General features: G+C 46.0%; 1 protein-coding gene across 1 annotated transcript in view; it reads right to left on the reverse strand.

The window, feature by feature from the left end:
- SETD2 (SET domain containing 2, histone lysine methyltransferase) overlaps window positions 1–14,354 on the reverse strand; it is a 3,532,865-nt gene that overhangs the window by 414,290 nt on the left and 3,104,221 nt on the right. The window lies entirely within an intron of this gene.

Genomic DNA, 14,354 nt, shown 5'->3' on the forward strand with positions numbered 1-14,354 from the left:
AAGAGACTCAGGGAATTTTTAAACTTTCCACAGCAGAGGCCAGGCTATCCCTCCTGTTCTGGAAATTGTAGATGATGTCTTCATGGAATCCAGTCTTGCCACCAGCTCCTAGAAAACCTGAAAGGTGCTACAGAGTACCGGACTCTCACAAATTTCTATTTAAGAATCCTACTGCAGATCCAGAGACCATTTCCCCCTGACCCAAAGGCATTAAGGCTACTACAGCCAAAAATCCTACCCCTTTGGACAGGGAATCTAGGGCTTTAGACAGATGGCGGAAGAAGCTATACACCTCTGTTACTCTTGCCATCAGGGCTTCAAATTGTCAGTTTCACATGTTGAAGTACCAGCAACATATTATGGAGTTAAACAAAAATTTATGTTGATTCCTGACTCTGCAGAAAGTACAGTTGTGTACACTTACCATAAATGTAGATGTTCGAGTGTATTCACTGTTGCAGTTATCACATTTGGGTTATCTACTTGCAGTAGCCCTCAGTCGTCCTCATTATCAAAGTCTTGAGTCCTGCATCAGTTGCTGCCTCATCTTCCATGACGACAGGTAGTCAGGGGTATAAAGCATGCAGCCGACGTCATTACATCAGTTTTCCTTGCCCAAGATGTCAGGTGCCCCCATAATGGGAAGCAATTATATACACAAGGTTACATCTCCAACAAAAAAGCAAATTCAGCAAAAAGTTTTAAGCATAGTAAGCAAGAATAGAGGTATAGCCAATAGAAGTCAGAGGGGGCTGGAAGGAGGGTAAATAGGACTGCAACAGTGAATACACGAACATCGACATTTATGGTAAGTGTACACAACTGTACTATGTTCTTCGTGTTTCACTGTTGCAGTCATTATATTTGGGTAGTTTCCCAAAGCAAAGGAAGGGAGGAGGAATTTAGATAGCATTACGACCAGCTATAAGCCATGCAAGACTGCAGTGGTAAAGCCAGCTCTGGATTTAGAGAAAACTGGCAAATGGTAATGCTTGGTGAAGGTATGTACAGAACTCCAGGTAGCAGCTTCTAGGATGTCCCTGGTAGGGACACCTGTGAGAAAAGCTGTAGCGGTAGATGCAGCCCTGGCTGAATGTGATCTAATCCCCTGTGGGGTAGGTTTTACATGGTGCTTATAGCAGAAATGAATACAATGACCTATCCATTTAGAAATGGTTTGCTTTGAAATGGCCTTCCCCTCTGCCCCTGCAGCAAATGCAACCAGCAGCTGTTCAGATATCCTGAGAGGTTTAGTCCTGTCCAAATAAAATCTAAGTTGTCTGTGCACATCTAAGGAGTGCAGTATTCATTCCCCTTTGTTCTGTGGATTAGAAAAGAAGGTTGGCAAATGAATGGACTGATTAAGGGCTACACTGGATACCACCTTGGACATGGAGGGATTGGTCCTGAGGGACACCCTGTCCACATGAAAGATGATTTCCAGGTGAAGGACAGGGCATCCACTTTCGAAGCCTGTTTGTGGGGAGTCCTTGTGCAGAATGTTTCCAACTGGTAGTTCTGAGGGGAGGCAAACAGGTCTATATCTGGGCTCCCCCATTTGTTTCTCAACATGTTGAATATCTCTGGTTCCAGTTTCCACTCGTGTGGGTCCACGAGATTTCTGCTTAATTCGTCTGCCAGTGTATTTAGCTTTCCTGGCAGGAATTGAGCCTGTAGGTGCACTTGGTAGCTCAAGGCTGTGTTCCACAGAGCCATGGCTAGTCTGCAGAGAGGGCATGAGTGGATTCCCACCCTGCTTGTTTACGTACCACATGACAGTGGTGTTGTCCGTCTTTACCATTAATTGCCCTGGAAGAATGTGGTCCTTGAAGGCTGTCAGAGCATTCTGTACAGCTATCATTTCTTTTTGATTGATACGCAGGTGCATTTGACTTGGGTTCCATTTGTCCTGAATGCACTTCCCTGCCAAGTGAGCCCCCATGCATAGTCTGATGCATCTATTGTTAGGGTTTGGGCAGCAGGGGGTAGAGTGAATGGCAGTCCCTTGTTTTGATGGCAGGCCTCTGCCCACCAAAGGAACTCTACCGGTAGACAAGGTATTATAGGAATCATTGTTTCTAGATCCTGAGAATGTTGACACCATAGGCTTTTTAGATACCATTGTAGTTTCATCATATGCAGTCTTGCATATGGAATTAGGAGAATGCAGGAGGCCATGAACCCCACGGATTGCAGTATTTTTCTTGCAGATAGCTGGGTCTTTGTGGCCAGTAGTTTGAAGTAGGCTGTCAAATGAACTTGTTTCTCTGGCGTGAGGAAAGCCATCTGGGAAGTTATGTTCAAGCTTGCTCCCAGGAATACAATTTGTTGGCAGGGTACAAGATGTGATTTCTTTTTGTTTATGGTGTACCCCAGAGAAGTTAGCAATTTCTGTACAAACGCCAGATGATTCAATAGTATGTCCTGGCTTTCTGCCTGAATTAGACAATCGTCCAGGTATGGATATATGTGGTTACTTCTTTGCCTGCAAAATGCAATGACTGGAGCTAGGCACTTTGTGAATACCCTGGCCACAGTAGATAAGCCAAATGCCTAGCATAGGAAGCAACTGGTGAAGAGTTAGCATCTTGAATTTTGGGATCACCAAAAAAAGTGTTTAGAACAGAGAGTTTCAGGATAGGACGCCAGGAGTTGTCTTTTCTGGGCACCAGGAAAAGTCTTGAGTAAAAACCTTGCCCCATTTCCTCTTCCGGAACAGGTTGAATAGCCCTGATGTTTAAGAGAGAGAATTTGCTTTGGAGCCTCTGCCCACTGACTTGGGGGTAGATCTGGCCAACCGTTTGGGGTTGGTAAGGAGTGAAAGTGGAATCTGTATCCTTGGGAAAGTATATTTAAAAACCCATTTGTCCTGGGTAAGGAGTTCCCAATTTTTTACCTGCAGTGCAATCTTTCTCCCTAAAGGAATAGTCACTTGTGCAGGGCTTGGAAGATTTAAAGTTAAGTCATTGAGACAGTTTACCATACGGGGGAGTCTTACGACTCCCTGCTTTGGAAGTGGAAGCCCCCCACTGCTTAGTCCTGTGAGTACACCTTGGGACTGAAGGCCTGGAAGAGGCAGGAAAGGGACAATTTATAGAGGGCCAATGCCTACTAAATCTGGGAGGCTGTACTTGCAGGAAATCTTTAACAGTTTGCATAGATTTAACTTTTTCCACCAGCTTTTTAAGTACTACTTCTGCTCTGTTGCCAAACAGGCGGTCTTGGTTTAAGGGAGCATCCAGCAATTCAGTTTTACATGATCTGGCAAAGATTGCTCCTTAAGCCAAGCATGCCTTCTAAGTACAGACCCAGTGACAGCAGCCCTGCAAGATATCTCTAGTGAATCAAAACCCCATTGCAAAGTATGTTTTCCAACTTGTTCAGCAGAATGCATTAAATCCTGTAAATCTTTATTTTCAGCACAGTCAGGAATCAACATTTTCTGTTTAAGTAAGCCAATAATATGCTGCTGATACTTTAACATATGAAACTGGGAGAAAATTCTTGGTGCTCTATATGGACCTGTCATTTCTCAACACCTTCCTGGTGGTGCCAAAATTCAAAATGCTTACTCTCAGCTGCTTCCTATGCTAGCCAAGGACTCCTGGCTGGTCACCCTAGACTTAAAAGAAGCTTATCTGCACATCCCCTTAAGGGACTCTTACAGAAAATATCCATGTTTTAGGGCAGGCTCCATTTGGCTTATCTACTCCGCCCAGGGTATTCACAAAATGTCTGGCTCCAGCCATTGCATACTGCAGGCAGAGAAAATTTCAAATTTACCCATACTTGGATGATTGCCTGATTCAGGCGGACAGTCAGGAATTACTACTTCAGCACCTGACATTTGTAAAGAGACTTCTAACTTATTTGGGGTATAGCATCAATGAAAAGAAATAGCATCTGGTACCCAGCCAAAAAATTGTATTCCTGGGAGCAAGCTTGAACACAACTTCCCAGAAGGCATTCCTCACTCCAGAAAAACAGGTTTATCTGACAAACTAATTCACCCTATTGCCCACCAAAAACCCAGCTATCTGCAAGAAAAATACTGCAAGCCCTAGGGTTCATGGTCTACTGCATTCTACTAATTCCACATGCAAGATTGCATATGAGGAAACTTCAATGGTACTTAAAAACTTTGTAGTGTCAACATTCACAGGACCTGGAAACAATGATTCATATCATTCCTTGCTTAAGGACAGAGTTCCTTTGGTGGGCAGAGGCCTGCTACCACTACAAGGGACTCCCTTTCTCTCTATCCCCTCCGCCCAAACCCTGACAACAGACAAATCAGACTATACATGGGGGGCTCACATGGCAGGCAAATGCAGCCCAAGACAAATGCACCTGCATATCAATCAAGAAGAAATGTTAGCTGTACAAAATGCACTGATAGCTTTCAAATACCTTACCCTTCCAGGGAAACTCTTGATAAAGACAGACACCACCACAGTTATGTGGTACATCAACAAGCAGGGGGGAACTCATTCCTACCCACTCTGCAGGTTAGCCATGGCTCTGTGGAACACAGCCTTGAGCAATCAGGTGCACCTGCAAGCTCAATTCCTGCCAGGCAAAGAGAATTTACTGGCAGACGACTTAAGCATAAATCTAAAAGAACCACAAGAGTGGAAACTGGAACCAAGCGCATTCAAACTTCTAATCCACAGGTGGGGAACACCAGAGGTGGACCTCTTTGCTTCCTCCCAACCAATCAATTGAGCAAATTTTGCACCAGAATTCCCCACAGCCAAGCATGGAAAGTGATTGCCCTTTCCTTTACATGGAAAAACCTCTCAATCTATGCCTTCCCCCCCTGCCCCTCCTCCCGAAAGTGCTACTCAAGATCAAACAGGACAGGCCAAGGACAGCCTGATTGCACCAGACTGGCCACGACAGCACTGGTACACACTTTTACAAAGTCTGACAGCAGTGCCACCCTGGCACCTGCATCAGACCCAGTCTCTGCTGTCCCAGCAGGAGGACCAGATTTTGCATCCTCATCTGCAAACTCTGAATCTAGCAGCCTGGCTGATTCCCTGAATGCATCACCACCAACCCTCAGCAAAGAGGTGCTGGATGTCATCATTGAGGCCAGGAGGCCTACTACTACGAAATCCTATTCAGAAAAGTGGAAAAGATACTGCTCTTGGTGCCAGTCTCAGGGTAAGGACACAACCATGCCTACCTTACCTCAAATCCTAGACTACCTAGCAGAGCTGCTCTACAAAGGCCTATCCTCTTCAATTAAGATTCATGCTTCTACCATCTCAGCTTATTACAATACTGAGCCACCCCTCTTTTCTCACCCTCTGTTCAAACAGTTCCTAAGAGGAGCTAACAATTTAAGACCCACAAGGAGAGCTCCCACTCCTGCCTGGTACCTTAACTTTGTACTAGAGAAGCTCATGCTTCCCCCTTTTGAGCCTGCTGCTACAACAGAGTTTAAATTACTCTCTTGGAAAACAGCCTTACTTCTAGCCATCACTTCAGCAAGAAGAGTGTCTGAGTTGCAGGCCCTTATGGCTGTGGAACCCTTCATTATCTTCCATGTGGACAGGGTTTCCCTCAAGACTAACCCATCATTTATGCCCAAGGTGGTATCCAGTGTGGCTTTAAACCAATCCATCCATTTATCCACCTTTTTTCCTAATCCTCAGAACAAAGGGGAAAGGATCCTGCACTCATTGGACGTGCACAGACAGCTTAGGTTCTACTGTGACAGGACTAAACCTTTCAGAAAATCTGACCAGCTGCTTGTCAGCTTTGCTACAGAGGCAGAGGGCAAGGCCATTTCAAAGCAAACCATATCCAAATGGATAGCACACTGCATCCATCTCTGTTAGAAACACCATGGAAAACCTATCCCACACAGGATCAGAACCCATTCTACTAGGGCTACCTCAACCTCTACAGCATTTCTCAGGGGAAGTCCCTACCAGGGACATACTGGAAGTTGCAACCTGGAGTTCTGTACACACCTTCACCAAGCATTACCACTCACCTATCTTTTCTAAATCCAGAGCTAGATTTGCTGCAGCAGTCTTACAAGGCCTGCTAGCCAGCCCTAATACTTCTTGACTGCCTCCACCCTTCCTCAGCTCTGGGAATCAACCCAAGTGTGATGACTGTAACAGTGAAACATGAAGAACACAGTACAGTTGTGTACACTTACCATAAATGTAGATGTTTGAGTGTATTCACTGTTGCAGTCATCACACTTGGGTTATCTGCCTGCAGATAGCCCTCAGTCGGCCCGAATACCAGAGACTTAGTATTTTTGTGTCGGATGCTGTCCCTTCTTCCTTGACATCAGGGGTATAAAAACAGGCAGCCAACGCCATTACATCAGTTTTTCTTGCCTCAAATGTCAGAAGCCCCCAAATACGGAGCTAGGATATGGTGGGAAAAACACCACCAGTAGAAAGTAAATACCAATACCAGTAGGAATAACCATATAGACAGAGAGAGAGAGAGACAGAGAGAGAGAGAGAAAACCAGGGGTCTGGAAGGAGGGAAACCAGGACTGCAACAGTTAATACACTTGAACATCTACATTTATGGTAAGTGTACACAACTGTACCATGCACTTCGTGTTTCACTGTTGCAATCATCACACTTCGGTTGATTCCCAAAGCTGAGGAAGGGTGGACAGTCAAGAACTGTTAGGGCTGGCTAGTAGGCCTTGCAAGACTGTTGTAGCAAAACTGCCCTGGATTTGGAAAAGATAGGCAGGTGGTAATGCTTGGTGAAGGTGTGTACAGAACTCCAGATAGCAACTTCCAGGATGTCCCTGGTAGGGACTCCCCTGAGAAATGCTGTAGAGGTAGATGTAGCCCTAGTAAAATGTGTTCTGATCCCCAGAGGGGATGATTTTCCATGGTGCTTGTAGCAGAAATAGATGCAGTGTGCTATCCATTTGGAAATGGTTTGTTCTGAAATGGCCTTGCACTCTGCCCCGTTGCAAAGCTGACTAGTAACTGGTCAGATTTTCTGAAAGGCTTAAGTCCTATCAAGGTAGAATCGGAACTGTCTGTGCACGTCCAAAGAGTGCAGTATCCTTTCTTCTTTATTTTGAGGACTAGGGAAGAAGGTTGGCAAATGGATGGACTGATTGAGAGCCACACTGGACACCACTTTAGGCATAAAGGAAGGGTTAAGTGCTGAGGGAAACCCTGTCAGTATGGAAAATAATGAAGGGTTCCCACATCCATCACTGCTTGGAACTCAGACACTCTTCTAGCTGAAGTGATGGCTGGAAGGAAGGTTGTTTTCCAAGAGAGGAATTTTAACTCTGCTGAAGCAGCAGGTTCAAAAGGGGAAAGCGTAAGCTTTTCCAGTACAAAGTTAAGGTCCCAAGCAGGGGTGGGTGCACTCCTTGGTGGCCATAAGTTGTTTGGCCCTCTCAGGGACCGTCTGATGACAGGGTGAGAGACTAGAGGTGGCTCAGTATTGTAATGAGCTGAGATGGCAGAGGCATGGATCTTAATGGAGAAGGATAGGCCTCTGTGGAGTAGTTCTGCTAGGTAATCCAGGATTAGAGGTAAGGAGGGCAGTGCTGTGTCCTTTCCTTTGGACTGAATCCAAGAACAACCTTTTCCACTTTGCAGCACAGGATTTCCTTGTGCTGGGCCTTCTGGCTTGAAGGATGACGTCCAGCACCTGTTTGCCTAGGGTTGCTGGTGTAGTATTTAAGGAATAAACCAGGCTGCAAGATTTAGGGGTTGCAATTGTGGATGCAAAACCGGTCCCTCCAGCTGAGAGAGCAGGGCTGGGGTCGGGTGTAGGTGCCAGGGTGGCACTGTTGTCAGGCTGCGCAGGAGTAGGAACCAGTGCTGGTGTGGCCAGTACGGGGCAATCAGAACTGTCCTTGGCCTGTCTTGTTTTATCTTGAGAGAAGGGGCAGGGGGGAAAGGCATACATGGAGAGGTTTTCCCATTGAAAAGATAGGGCATTCACTTTCCAGGCCCTGCTTTGAGGGTTCCTGGTGCAGAATTTGCTTAGCTGGTGGTTGTAGGGGGAGGCAAAGAGATCCACCTCTGGGGACCCCACTTCTGAGTCAGAAGGTTGAAGGTGCTGGGCTCCAATTTCCACTTGTGTGGCTCTAGGAGATTTCTGCTTAAGTCATCTGCCAGTGAGTTTTGTTTGCCTGGCAGGAATTGAGCTTGCAGATGTACCTGCATGTCCAAAGACATGTTCCACAGGGCAATGGCTAGCCTGCAGAGTGGGTAAGAGTGGGCTCCCCCCTGCTTGATGATGTACCACAACTGTGGTGGTCATCTGTTTTTATTAGCAGGTGTCCTGGTGAGAATAGGGATCTGAAAGTTGTCAGAGCATTCTGCACAGCTAGCATCTCCTTTCTGGTTGATGTGCAGTTGCATTTGACTTGGGCTCCAGTAGCTCTGAATGCACTTGCCGTCCATGTGTGCCCCCCCCCCCCAGGCATAGTCTGATGCATCTGTGGTTAGGATCTGGGCGGCGTGAGGTTGGGTAAAGGGCAGTCCCTTGTTGTGGTTGCATGCTGCTGCCCACCAAAGAAATTCTGTCCTTAGACAGGATATTACGGGAATAACAGTTTCCAGGTCCTGAGAATGTTAGCACCAAAGACTAAGTACCACTGAAGTTTCCTCATATGGAGTCTGGCATACGGAATTAGTAGGATGCATGAGGCCATGAACCCTAGGGCCTGCAGGACTTTCCTTGCAGATAGCTGGGTTCTGGTGGCCATTTAAGTAAAATAGCCTGTCTGATAGGCTTGTTGTTCTGGAGTGAAGAATGCCATCTGGGATGCTGTGTCCAAGCTTACTCCCAGGAATACAATCTTTTGACTGGGGACTAGTTTTGATTTCTTTTCGTTGATGGTGTACCCCAGGGAGGTTAGAAGTTTTTTTTACAAATGTCAGGTGCTGCAACAGCATTTCCTGTCTGCCTGAATCAGGCAGTCGTCCAAGTATCTGTAAATCTGAATATTTCTCTGTCTGCAGTAAGCAATGGCTGGAGCCAGGCATTTTGTGAATACTCTGGGAGCAGTGGATAAGCCAAAGGGAAGTGCAGAGAACTGATAATGCATACATTATGCCCTGAAGCATAGATATTTTCTGCATAACTCCCTTATAGGGATGTGCAGATAGGCTTCTTTTAAGTCAAGGGTGACTGATCAGGCATCTTTGGCTAGCATCGGTAAAAGCTGCTGCAGGGTAAGCATTTTGAATTTTGGTACCACCTGGAAGGTGTTGAGAATAGAAAGATCTAGGATTGGGTGTCAAGTGCCCTCTTTTCTGGGTACCAGGAAAAGTCTGGAATAGAATCCTTGACCTATCTGTTCCGCAGGAACCGGATGAATTGCCCTTAGAGCAGGGATTGGACTTGGTTTTGAGCCTCTGCCCACTGGTTTAGAGGGAGGTCTGGGAACCCTTTTGGGGTTGGCAGTGAGTGGAAGTAAAATGTGTACCCCTGGGATACAATGTTGAGGACCCATCAGTCTTTGGTGATGGGAATCCAGTTTTTTGCATGAAGGGCAAGTTTTCCTCCTAGGGGCACAAGCAATAGGGCAGAGGAGGGGGTGGAGTTGAGAAGTCATTGGGAATTCTTTCCGTAAGGGGGTGGTTTAGCACTCCATGCTTTAGAGGTGGAGGCTCTCCACTGCTTAGATCTCTGCACAGCCTGAGACTGTAGTCTGGGGGGGGGGTCTGTTTCCCCTGGGTCTAGTTTGAGATGGCCTTGAGAGGGCTGGAAAGGACCAATGCTTCGAGGAGCAATGCCTACTGAATCTAGGAGTCTGTACTTGCAAGAATTATTTGACTGTCTGCATAGATATAGCTTTTATACATGAACTACAAGAGGAACTAATCCCTCAAATAAAACAGCTATACAATCTCAGCCTCACTACAGGATATGTGCCCACAGAATGGTGTACAGCAACAGTGGTCCCACTCCACAAAGGTGGAGCTTCTATGGACCCTGGAAACTATCGCCCCATAAGCGTGACTAGCTTAGTCTGCAAGGCTATGGAGAGGATCATCATGGAGCTCATAAACAAAGACATTGGGGACCTACAGACACTAGATCCTACCCAGTTCGGCTTTGTCAAGGGCAGATCCTGCCTTTTGAACCTGGTTGACTTCTTTGAAACAGTCACCAAAGCCATAGATGAAGGGAAGGTAGTCCACACAGCCTATCTGGACCTTGCAAAGGCATTTGACACAATGCCCCACTCGGGCATCATAGATAAGCTATGCAGCTTAAATATAAACCCCTATGTCACAAGATGGGTCGCAAACTGGCTCAAAGACAGAACCCACAGAGTGAAAGTTGCTGGAGCCATGTCAGACTCAAAACCGGTCACAAGTGGCGTCCCACAGGGTTCTGTCCTGGGACCACTCTTGTTCGGTATATACTTTCCGAGGTACAGGCAAACGTGGGAGGACTATGGCTCACCAAGTTCGCAGACGACTGCAAACTGGGCGCCATAATCAACTCTCCAGCCGACACAAACATCCTTCAAAAAGGTCTCACAGAGACAGATAACTGGTGCCAGCGTTATGGTTTAAAGCTAAATGCCAAAAAATGCATAGTCATACCCTTTGGCAAAAACAATGTGCCCACAAATTACCACATAGGCAGAAACCCATTAAGTACAGAGAAAGCTATTAGGGACCCAAGTTGATAGCAATCTCTCCTTTGAAAACCACATTGCCAAAGTGGTTAGAAAGACCTTCTACATAGCCCACCTCATCACGAAGGGTTTCACATCTAGATCAAGAGAGGTAATCGTGCCCCCTTTATTCATCCCTCATCAGGCCCATCATAGAATACAATGCCCCTTTTGGGATGTACCTTACCCGACACCTGCAGCAATTAGAAAGACCCCAAAAGTATCTCACCAAGAGGATCAAGGGTCTCAAACAGATGCCATATGCTGCTCGGTTAAAAAAACTCCAGCTCTACTCAGTTGCATACCGCCTACTTCGAGGCAATCTATGCCTGACATACAAAGCTATGTCAAATCCAGAATTAATGGACATGCTCCACCTCAGTAAATCTAAATCCCTTAGAGCCACACGCTCGAGGGACTTGAACCTCAGCACAGAAATAAATATAACTTGCTGGAGGGACAGGTTCATAACACAGAGGCTCCCTTCGCTCTGGAATAGAATCCCGGTTCATGTGGGGCAGAGCACCTCACTGAATCTCTTCAAGAAGAATCTCGATAAGTGGATGGGGGATCGTAGGTTTGTCCCAGGGATTACTCCCGTGTCACTATTAAGACAGAGGCACAGTAAACTAAACCTTAAAAAGGGCACAGTATACTCAAATCAAGGGGTGGCGTAAGCCATACAGAATAGGGCTAGGCTTATAACTGCCCCAGGGCAGATAGCCTAGTATGAACCTATGAACCTATTTTTCTTCCATCTTTTTAAGAACCTCTTCTGCTTTGGTGCCAAACAGATTGTCCTTGTTCAAAGGAGCGTCTAGTAACTTGGATTTGACATGATCTGGCAAGGTCTGCTCCTTAAGCCAAGCATGCCTTCTCAGTACAGAACCAGTGACTGCTGCCCTGCAAGATGCTTCTAGGGCATCAGAGCCACACTGCAATGTATGCTTGCTGACTTGGCTTGGAGAATGCATAAGCTCTTGCAATTCTTTATTTTCTGCACAGTCTGTAAAGGTAGATATTTTTTGCTAAACAAGTTCCATAACATGTTGTTGGTACTTCAGCATGTGAAACGGACAATTCAAAGCCCTAATGGTGAGAGTTGCAGAGGTATATACTTTCTTACCCCATCTGTCCAAAGCTCAAGAATCCCTGTCCGACGGAGTGGGATTCTTAGCTGTAGTTGCCTTGATACCTTTAGGCCCCTGGGAAATGATCGCTGGGTCAGCAGTAGGATTTTTGAAAAGAAAACTGTGAGAGTCAGATACTCTGTAGTACCGGTCTGGTTTCCTAGGGGCAGGGGGTAAAGTATCGCGAGTAAGACTGGATTCCATAAAGACAATATCAGCAACTTTGGGTCAAGCAGTAGGATTTTTGAAAAGAAATTTGTGAGAATCAGGTACTCTCTGTTGTACTTGTCTGGCTTCCTAGGGGCAGGGGGTAAAGTATCGTGAGTAAGACTGGATTCCATAAAGACAATATCAGCAACTTCCAGGACTGGTAATATTGCTAAAGGTCTATTTTTGTGGCAAGTCTAGAAATTCTCAGAGTCTCTTTTTGGACTGAGGATAGTCTTGGCATTCCTAGTGGAAATGCTCTCTTAAAGTATGTGAGGTTTCACCAAAAGAAAAAATCCTCTGGAGGAGAGGCAGAGGGAATGGATTCCTCTGCATCAGAATACTCATAAGCAGATAAGGGCATGTCTTCATAATCAAAAACCTCAGAGTTGTCGGACTCTTGGTCTGCTGAAGCAGATGGGGACTGGTTCCTTTTTCTCTTAGCAGGGGAAGGCTGACTTCCCCTAATGAGCATAATAAGGTATTCTGCCATTCTAAGCATTTTATTCTGTGGCAAGGGAGCAGGTGCATGTGCTTTGGTCGTTGGTTTTCTAGGCATAGATCGTACTCTTGGCCTTAGAAACTCTGTTTTAGACAGAACTGAAGTAGTCGGTTTGTGTCGAACATCGGTAGTACGAAGAACTTCCTCAGAAACCGGTGCCTGCTCAGCGGCTCCGGACCCTTCCAAAGTAGAGACATCCGCCGGTTCCATAGTCGAAGAAGAGTCTTGCGGCATACCAGACTCCGAACGGGTCTCTGTAGAGGCCTAATAATCCACTGAAGCGGGCATCAAGGGCTGTGAAAGCACCCAGAGTACCAGCGAACTGGCGACTAACTTAATGGAAGCGTCGTCGGCAGCTTTGAACCTGTGCAGTCTGTCTCTGTCTTTATCCTTATGTTTTTTTCAGAATATCGGTAGTCGGATGGCTTACCAAAGCCATTTCGGAATATGGAAATCGAGAACGAAAGTATTTAGCAACAATAAGGGCCCAACGACAAAAGGGACCAGTCCCCAATGGCCAATTGAACAAGGCACAAAACCAACAGTGAGGTACGTCATGGTCTGGGCATAGACAGGTGACACAGTAAGAATAAAAATCTCGGTGTGGTATTTGCTTTCCACAGGCAAGACAATTAACTTTTTCTGACATCGGTTAGAGCAAGAAAAAAGGATCCCCAATGGGGTACTTAGCTTTAGAAGACTTCAGGATGATTCAATTTGGAAACAAAAACTCAGGTAGCGGCTGACCGTCACTTGCGAACTGCTTCTGCTTTGGGCTCCTCGGCATGAAAGACTGATGTAATGGCGTCGGCTGCCTCTTTTTATACCCCCTGACGACCTGACATTAGTCCTGGAGCGACAGCATCCGACGCAGAAATACTAAGTTTCTGGTATTCGGGCAGACTGAGGCCGAGCTGTAGGCAGATAACCCAAGTGTGATGACTGCAACAGTGAAACACGAAGAACATGAACCTGCTTGCTTATCACATGAAACACATCCAGTAGTGAGAAAAATCTGGAAAGAATAATCCAAGTCTTCCCCTTCAAGTGCTCCATCCAAGAGGTCAGATAGTGGGGAAGACTCACCTTTTCTATGCTGAAGAGGGTGCCCCAAACAGTACTGTGGAAAAAGAAGTTGTGTAAAATCTTACAACGTTAGATGTCCTTCACTTCTCTGTTGCAGTATTCTATCACACCCTCCATACCCCTGTATTTGTTGGTTCTTGGATGTACCTATGCTACATTCCAACTTCTCAGGCGTTCTCCCTGGGGCACTCATTTCTCAGGATGATGCATGTGTCACTTTTACAGCCTATGTCCGATAGACTACGTGCGACATACCATGCATCCTATTCACTAAAGATTATTGTAGACTGACAGAAGTCAAGTCGCTTGGCAGGCTGATTTGGAAATGTTGCCCAGTTTGAAATGTTAAGTGAAAGTATGAACTGAAGACCAAGCAGCAGTCTCCAAAATGGTGCTGGTGTCCAATCCTTTGAAAAAGGTGCCAAAGGAAGCCATTTCTCTGGGGGAATGAGCCCTCAATGGTGAGGGGAGGCTCTTTCCATGGTGTCTGTAACAGAAGGTGATGGCTTCAGACATCTAGGAAGAAATGGTCTGTTTACAGACTGCGAGCTTTAGGGTGGAAGGAGATGAACAGCTGGTCAGTCTTCCTGATATTCTCTGTTTTATCCCAGTAAAACCCAAGTTATCTGTGTACATCTAAAGTATGCAGGATTCTTTCTGCCAAGGTTTGGGAGAAAGGAAAAAAAGGTGAGAAGGTGAATTGCTTGGTTTAATGACAGCTCGTTTACCACCTTAGGCATAAAGGAGGGCTTGCTGGGGAGGGAAACACTGT

Source organism: Protopterus annectens, chromosome 3.part0 (assembly GCF_019279795.1).
Source record: "Protopterus annectens isolate FY-2018-M chromosome 3.part0, PAN1.0, whole genome shotgun sequence".
NCBI lineage: Eukaryota > Metazoa > Chordata > Ceratodontiformes > Protopteridae > Protopterus > Protopterus annectens.